Here is a 7,675-nt window from a genome sequence, read left to right on the forward strand (position 1 = left end):
GATTTAGTTTTGTTATGATTTGTAATGATTTCCTTGGTGTTTTCGTGCACTTGGAGATCTTGTAAATCATCCTTTGTCTTCTGATGTTCCCAGTTCCCTTCTGTTAAAGATTGTTTCCACAGAAGAGAAAGAAGAAACTGCAGGGTATGATCTGAGTAAGATGATGATAAAATCATAGAAAGGTTTGGATTGAAAATGATTTTCAAGTTCGTCTCATTCCAATCCACTGCCATGGGCGAGATTACCACCCACCATCTTAGGCAGCCCAAGGCCCCATCCACCCTGGCCTTGAACACCTCCAGGAATGGGGCATCCACAGCCTGTCTGTAAAACCTGTTCCACTTCCTCACCACTTATGAACAGAAGGATTTCTTCTTATATCTAATCTAAATCTCTTTTAGTTTTAAAACATTAACCCTTGCCATATCACTATGCTTCTTAATAGACAATGCCTTTCCAACTGTCGTAGGCCTCCTCTTACGCACGGAAGTCAGCATGAGGTCTCCCAGAAGCTACTCTTCCCCATCTTCCTCAGCCTTTCTTCATAGGAGAGGTGCTCCAGCTCTCTGAGCATCCTCTGCTCTCATTCCAACAGACCTATCACAGAATCATATGATAAGCAAGGTTGGAAAAGACCTACAAGATCATCCAGTCCAACCATCCACCTATCACCAATAGTTCTCACTAAACCATGTCCCTCAACACAACGTCCAAATATTCCCTGAACACCACCAGGGCTGCCAGCTCCACCACCTCCATGGGCAGCCAATTCCAGTGCCTGACCACTCTTTCAGAGTAGTATTTCCTAACATCCAGCCTAAATCTCCCCTGGTGCAGCTTAAAGCCATTTCCTCATGTCTGATCACCAGTTACATGAGAGAAAAGGCCGACCCCCAGCTCACAACAACCTCTCTTCAGGTAGTTATAGAGAGCAATAAAGTCTCTCCTGAGCATCCTCTTCTCCAGACTGAACAATCCCAGCTCCCTCAGCCTCTCCTCGTATGGCCTGTGCTCCAGACCCCTCATCAGCTTTGTTGCCCTTCTTTGAACATGCTCCAGGCCCTAAATATCTTTCCTGCAATGAGGGACCCCAAACTGGACACAGTACTCAAGGTGCGGCCCCACCAGAGCTGAGTACAGGGGAACAATCAATGCCCTGTTCCTGCTGGCAACACTATTTCTGATGCAAGCCAAGATGCCACTGGCCTTCTTGGTCACCTGGGCATACTCCTGGCTCATGTTCAGCCAAGCATCAATCAATAACCCCAGTTCCATTTCCTCTACACAATCTTCCAGCCACTCCACCCCAAGCCTGTAGCACTGCCTGGGGTTGTTGTGGCCGAAGTGCAGGACCCAGCATTTGGTCTTGATGAACCTCATACCACTGGCTTCAGCCCAGCTATCCAGCCTGTCCAGAGAAGGAGACTCCACAACCCCTCCAGGCAGCCTGTTCCAGTGCTTCATCACCATCACCGTAAAGAAGTTCTTGCACACATTCTTGCGCAACTTCCTATGCTCCAGTTTCTGACCATTTCCCCTTGTCCTGTCTCCACTCACTGCTGAAAAAAGTATGGCCTTGCCACTTTGCCCCCCACATCTCAGATATTCATAGACCTGGATCAGTCCCCTCTCAGTCTTTTTTTCTCAAGGCTAAACAGACCCAGTTCACTTAGCTTTCTTCATAGGGGAGCTTTCTTCATAGGGGAGCTTGATTCTTAAAATTAGATTTTAAGCTAACAAATCAAACTAAATGGGAAAACCAAAGGCTTTACTCTAATGCTGTGATGAGATGGCACTCACAACAGAGATGAGCCCAATGATTGAAAAGCGAGTAAATAATCTGCGAACGGCTTTTTATCTTTTCCCTCTGAACTGAAAATGGAAACACAAATAATGCAAAGTCTTTATTGGTTATGCAGTATGTAGTTCTCTTTTGGGACAGGTACCCTGAACTGGAGCATTAACTCTTTAATACCCAGTGCACTACATGATGTTAAGATGTGGAATACCAATAACCAAAAATCATAAAACCATGACTGTTAATGAATTTCACTGCTGCCTGGAAAGAAGTTCAATTTTTAAGCAAAAGTGGTTAATGTTTGGTTTATTTTTCTGGCCATTTAACTCCTGTTCTTTTGAGGGAAACAAATATTTGAATACTTTTTTTGTAAATAATAATAATATTTTAAAAGGTTAAAAAAAATTACAACATATTTGTACAAGACCTAGTTGTCTGTCCTTTGTAGACTTCATAATTCCACAGGCTGCGTATACAATTTGCAGTTATACGAACTCAGGAGAATTGTAGTTCTTTTTGTAACTATTTTTAAATTTTGCTACTATATCATTATGTAAACAAGTTTGCTATAAGGCAGTGGCAGATAAGATCTACTGACTTTTTTAGCCTTAGGAAGGCTACAGAGTGGACAGTAGGATTCCCTCTTCAAATACACTGTTAACAATGTCTGTCAACTAAGACACTAAGAATATGGGCATCTTTCACCATGTACAATAGGCAGAAGCCTAAAACAGAGACAATGACTCAGACTTCCTTTAGCACTTCTACTACACCTTACTTTCTGATGTGATGAATGCATGAAAGGAGGTTGGTATGTATTTTGGATAAGGCTCAGTGGATGGCTGATGCTGTCTGTGATGTATTTCAGATGTGGTAACTGCTTTCTAAGAGGTGTACTTGTACTTCACTAATGCAGTTAGCCTCCAGGGTGGTTTGTATTCAGACTGCATTGATAAAGCAAAAAAGGATTGTTTGCTTTCAGTTTCAGCTGTGCAGAAGTGTTGTAGCAACTTGTGGAGGATTTTATCAACTGATTGTGTTTTCTGTTGAGGCTCCCTCTAGAGCAACAGAGGTGATAGCTGCATATTCTATAAGCAGATTCAAAGCTCTTGAGAGGCAGCCATCTGGTAGGGCTTGAATTTCTGAACGTTACATTTGCAGTAGAGCTTGTTATTTTGCCATGTGCAAAACAAATGCACAGGAACAAGAAAATCAATAAGCATCACAGAAATATGCAGTATGATTTGGATAGAAACATTCAGACCTTGACATCTTAATAAAATATTTGTGAAAGGAAATATTCTTCACACTGTGGCTTTAGGCATTTAATTTAGGCAAGTGAACAATACCCTAGGCACTCTTCTCCACTCAGCAGAACTCCCTGTCACCAGTTCACCAATTCAAGCACCTCATCTACATGGTTCAGCTGAAATGGTGTGAATTCTTTACTCTGTCTCAGCTCTGTTTGGGAGCTATTAGGTATGCGATGAGGAATATACTTTTAAAATTGCAGTGGCTCTTTCCAAGTGGTAGACATTTTTATTACAGACTGAAGTGAGGGATGAATACACTTGGGTAGTGCACACACCTAATTTTGTAGAAAGGTTATTCTACTAAGGACAGTGCTCCTGAGCTCCTTTAAACTCGGACAGAATATATGCAATAATTTTTTAACCACATTGATGCTTGGTTGCCTGCATGCTAATTCATTTCTTGATGCAGATTCTCCTTTACTTGAAACAGTAGAAACAATGCTTTTGAAGCAAAACTTTTCCAGATGTTCATAAACAAGCAGTGACAGCCCTGCTTGGATCTCTTCATGAAGTTCTCTAAGAGATGCAGTACTGGCCTGGTTATATGCACATCTGATCTGGCATTAGCAGAGGTATCAAAATTTCTGATGATTTTTTTACTGCACTATATGCAAATAAAGAAGGTGCAAGAGCTCATTCAGAAGTACTTCAGTTGTTCCTTCTTTGTTTCATATCTAAAGAGGATCTGTAAGAAAGTAGAAGGCAATCCTTTTAGAAGGGTCTGAAATGACAGAAGAAGGGGAAATAGTTTCAAACCAAAAGAGTAAAGATTCACACTGGATAGAAGGATGACTTTTTTTACAAAAAGGGTGGTGAAACACTGGAACAGATTGCCCAGAGATGTGATGGATGCCCCATCCATAGAAACGTTCAAGGTCAGGCTGGACTGGGCTCTGAGCAACATGATCTAGTTGTAAGTGTCCCTGTTCATTGCAGAGAGATTAGACCATATGACCTTTAAGGGTCCCCTCCAACTCAGACAATTCTGATTTGGTGGGAGATGAATGTGAAGGGAAATCAGTAGTCTCTTTACTCATCCTCACTGGTCAGCAGGGCCCTTGTTCTGTTTCTGCTGTGAAGCTCTAGCCAAACAACAACAAGCAGAGACATTTACTGACTGCGGCCTTACCATAGTATTTCATAGAGATGAGAAGGCTTAGGAATAGACAATACTTCTGCAAGGCTGAAATGCCACACAGCAAAAAGTCAACAAACAGGGTGGTAAATCTCAGTGATAACATTGCTACTTACAATAGACACAAAAAGGAAAGCCTCTGTGTTAACTAGCATGAGCAGGTTACTGAACAGGGATATGTTGGTCTTGTCAGGGACATGGTGGGGAAAACAGTGATAATTGAATCTGCCTTGTAATCAAGACACTGAAGATGTAATTTCTTCAGCTATAACTTTACTGACAAGCCAGAATCTGAACCAAAATCACTTTCAATTCTGAGGTATCTGGTTCCTACAAAAGGTTTGTATTTGCATTATCTTAAACTACCTGCTCTAACCAATACCACTGTCTTGGTTTATCCATCTGGAGAAAGACATCTCACAGAAACATGACCAAATATAGCTGTTGTAGAAGCAGAGGATTCCATTAAAAACCTGGTATGGTAAAATTCCCCATTACTTTAGGCAGGTTTAGAAGAACACCTGCAATAGGATACAGGTCACCTTGGCAAAACTCTCCAGTCATTTTAAGGAGAAATGGAATTGTACTAGGAACTGTTGGTCAGCTTTTTGCAAGAAGCCTGGAGTACTTATTCCCACCTGGGGGAACTTTGTCCTACCAACTAATTTGGAGAACAGGAAAAAGGAAATTGCACACTGGCGGGGCTTACACTAGACAATGAAGCAATCTCCTTATTGCTTAAACATGCAGGCTGCATACCTTTTGCTCTACCTCTCTTTTGTTGTGGTAGTCCCCTCCCTCTCCCAAAAAGCTGAATCAACATGAAACATCAGCAGACATACTATGTTTTATGCAACAGAGAGTGGCTTTTATAGGGCTTTGTTACATCTTGAAAAGATTAAGTGCACCTGCACGTGAAGAATCCCTATCCCTCTGAATAATCAGGTAAAGGCACCTCCTTCAGCAGGGCACGAGCAGAGGACACTTTCGGGCTGCAGCCTGTAACAAACCTTCATTAACCAGAAGTGGGTGCTACAATTTGCGAGGAGCAATGCTGCCATCCAGCGGATCTTCTCCAGTATAAAAGCGAATTTAACAGCAGTAAGATAGAAAACGTTCTCAAAGGGAATCTGCTATTTTTTCATTTTTTCTTTCTTTCTTTCTTTCTTTCTTTCTTTCTTTCTTTCTTTCTTTCTTTCTTTCTTTCTTTCTTTCTTTCTTTCTTTCTTTCTTTCTTTCTTTCTTTCTTTCTTTCTTTCGTTCTTCTTTCTCTTCTTCTTTCTTTTCTTTCTTTCTTTCTTTCTTTCTTTTTCTTTCTTTTTCTTTCTTTTCTTCTTTTCTTTCTTTCTTTCTTTTCTTTTTTCCTTTCTTCCTTTCTTCCTTTCTTCCTTTCTTCCTTCCTTTCTTCCTTTCTTCCTTTCTTCCTTTCTTCCTTTCTTCCATATATCTTCTTCCTTTCTTCTTCCTTTCTTCTTCCTTCTTCCTTTCTTCTTCCTTTCTTCCTTTCTTCCTTTCTCTCTTTCTCTCTTTCTCTCTTTCTCTCTATTTCTCTATTTCTCTATTTCTTTTCTTTCTTTTCTTTCTTTTTCTTATTTAAGCATTTTAATTAGCTGACATACTATGACTGTACTTCTATGTAAAGTATTAGTTCATTTAAAATCATCTGTAGCTATTGTTTAAATAGTTTCTGATTTTGTGTGTATAACTTGATAATCATTCTTCTTTCATAAAAATGTAGATGCTATACTTAAAAATAAACATGTCCTAGCTGAAATAGTGCTCTTTTGTTAAGGTACAAGTCAAATTTTAAAGCAGAAGACATATTCATAAGCTTAATTTAAAGCTCCTGTGGACTGTTGTATCATTCATCAGGCTTGGGATCAGGTCCTGTTTGAACAAAAAGGAAATTTGAAGTTATGCAATCTGGTTGAAAATTATCATGCATATTGCATATATTCATCCCTAGGGACTAACAGATCAACAGGTAGCATTACAAGGAAATTTCCTGATATATATCCCTTGCAAATTCCATTCAGGCATAAATGTTTTTATGTACTGAAAAAGTGAAGCTCAATCTGGTGAATAAGGCGGAATGATAATCTGCTCCTGAGGCAAATCACATAAATTCCCTCTGCTTCCATTTCCCTCTGTCTAAAACAGGGATAATCTACTTTGCAGGCAAAATGTGAGCTTCAATACATTGTGAATTTCTAATGATTTTGAGCTCCTCAGAAAGAATATTTGTGTACTTCTTGATAGTGTTTGTACAAGACATAAATCTATCAAAGTTTGAAAGAGCTTGCATTGCCCCCCTCCTTCCAGCTTTCCTCTTCCCTGCTAACAGCTCTTAGTAGTCCCTCTGGCTCCCAGGGTACCCATGAAGATTGCCCTTTTGAAGGGTTATTAAGCTGAAGTATTCATGTTGCTGAAAACTCTCTGAGAAGGATGAATCTATCTGTGTAACTTAGCCAAAAGAATGCAAAGGAATCTTTCCACCACAACTCACTGGTTCTTTACTGGGAGACAAAGTTCAGTTAATGAAGAAAGAGCTCTAGAGCACAGGCGGAAAATTTTAGTTAGATCAGTTCCTCAGGATGGAATGAGATAAATTCAGATGCAAATGAGAGCATGAATGTTAGCAGTAACAATATTTAAGAAGCAATTATTTATCATGACTTGTGGTATATTCAGAATCAGGGCAAACGTTTAAGCCAAATTAAGGTATTTTTCAGGCAATCGTTTGTTTGGAGTGCAAGTTTGTGGACAGAAATCAGATAGGCTGTTCTACTCCCAAGCCAGGGATTATCAGGTTTTCTCCAACTTGTGAGTGATCGAATTTATAAAATCTTTGTAAAAAAATTGTTAGAAATGCTAGAAGTAGCAGAAGCAGTTCCAATTGGTGAAAACAAAGAAGAAAAACAGTTGAAGTGGATTTAAAAATGGGAATACTGTATTGGGAACATCTGTTTACTTTTATTGGAAAACACAAGAATGCTTACATTCAAAATGTCTTACATGAAATGTCAAAAATATCTCAATCACAAACTTATCTACTAGCAAAATTTGGAATATTTGGAGGGGGGTGGGAGAGGGAACTACCCCTAAATATAATTATGACTTAAAAAAATTATATATCCCTTAAGTCTACAGAGCATTTTTTGCATATTGTGTTTCTTCATACATAGTTACAATGACCAAACTCCAGCATTTCCTGTTTAGAGTGAGCAATAATTCTCCCTCATTCCAACCGTTCTCTATCTGAACCCTTCAGATGGACTATTCTGATCAGAGAGCTAGAACACTTACTAAAATGAACAGTCTTTGGGTTTATGATACTGGGAGGACAAGTACTCATTCTAGGTTTCAGTCATTAACTTTGCTTCACTTTGGACATTTAAAAATCAGACACTGAAATACATGGCATTAACC

Source organism: Coturnix japonica, chromosome 1 (genome assembly GCF_001577835.2).
Source record: "Coturnix japonica isolate 7356 chromosome 1, Coturnix japonica 2.1, whole genome shotgun sequence".
Classification (NCBI taxonomy): domain Eukaryota; kingdom Metazoa; phylum Chordata; class Aves; order Galliformes; family Phasianidae; genus Coturnix; species Coturnix japonica.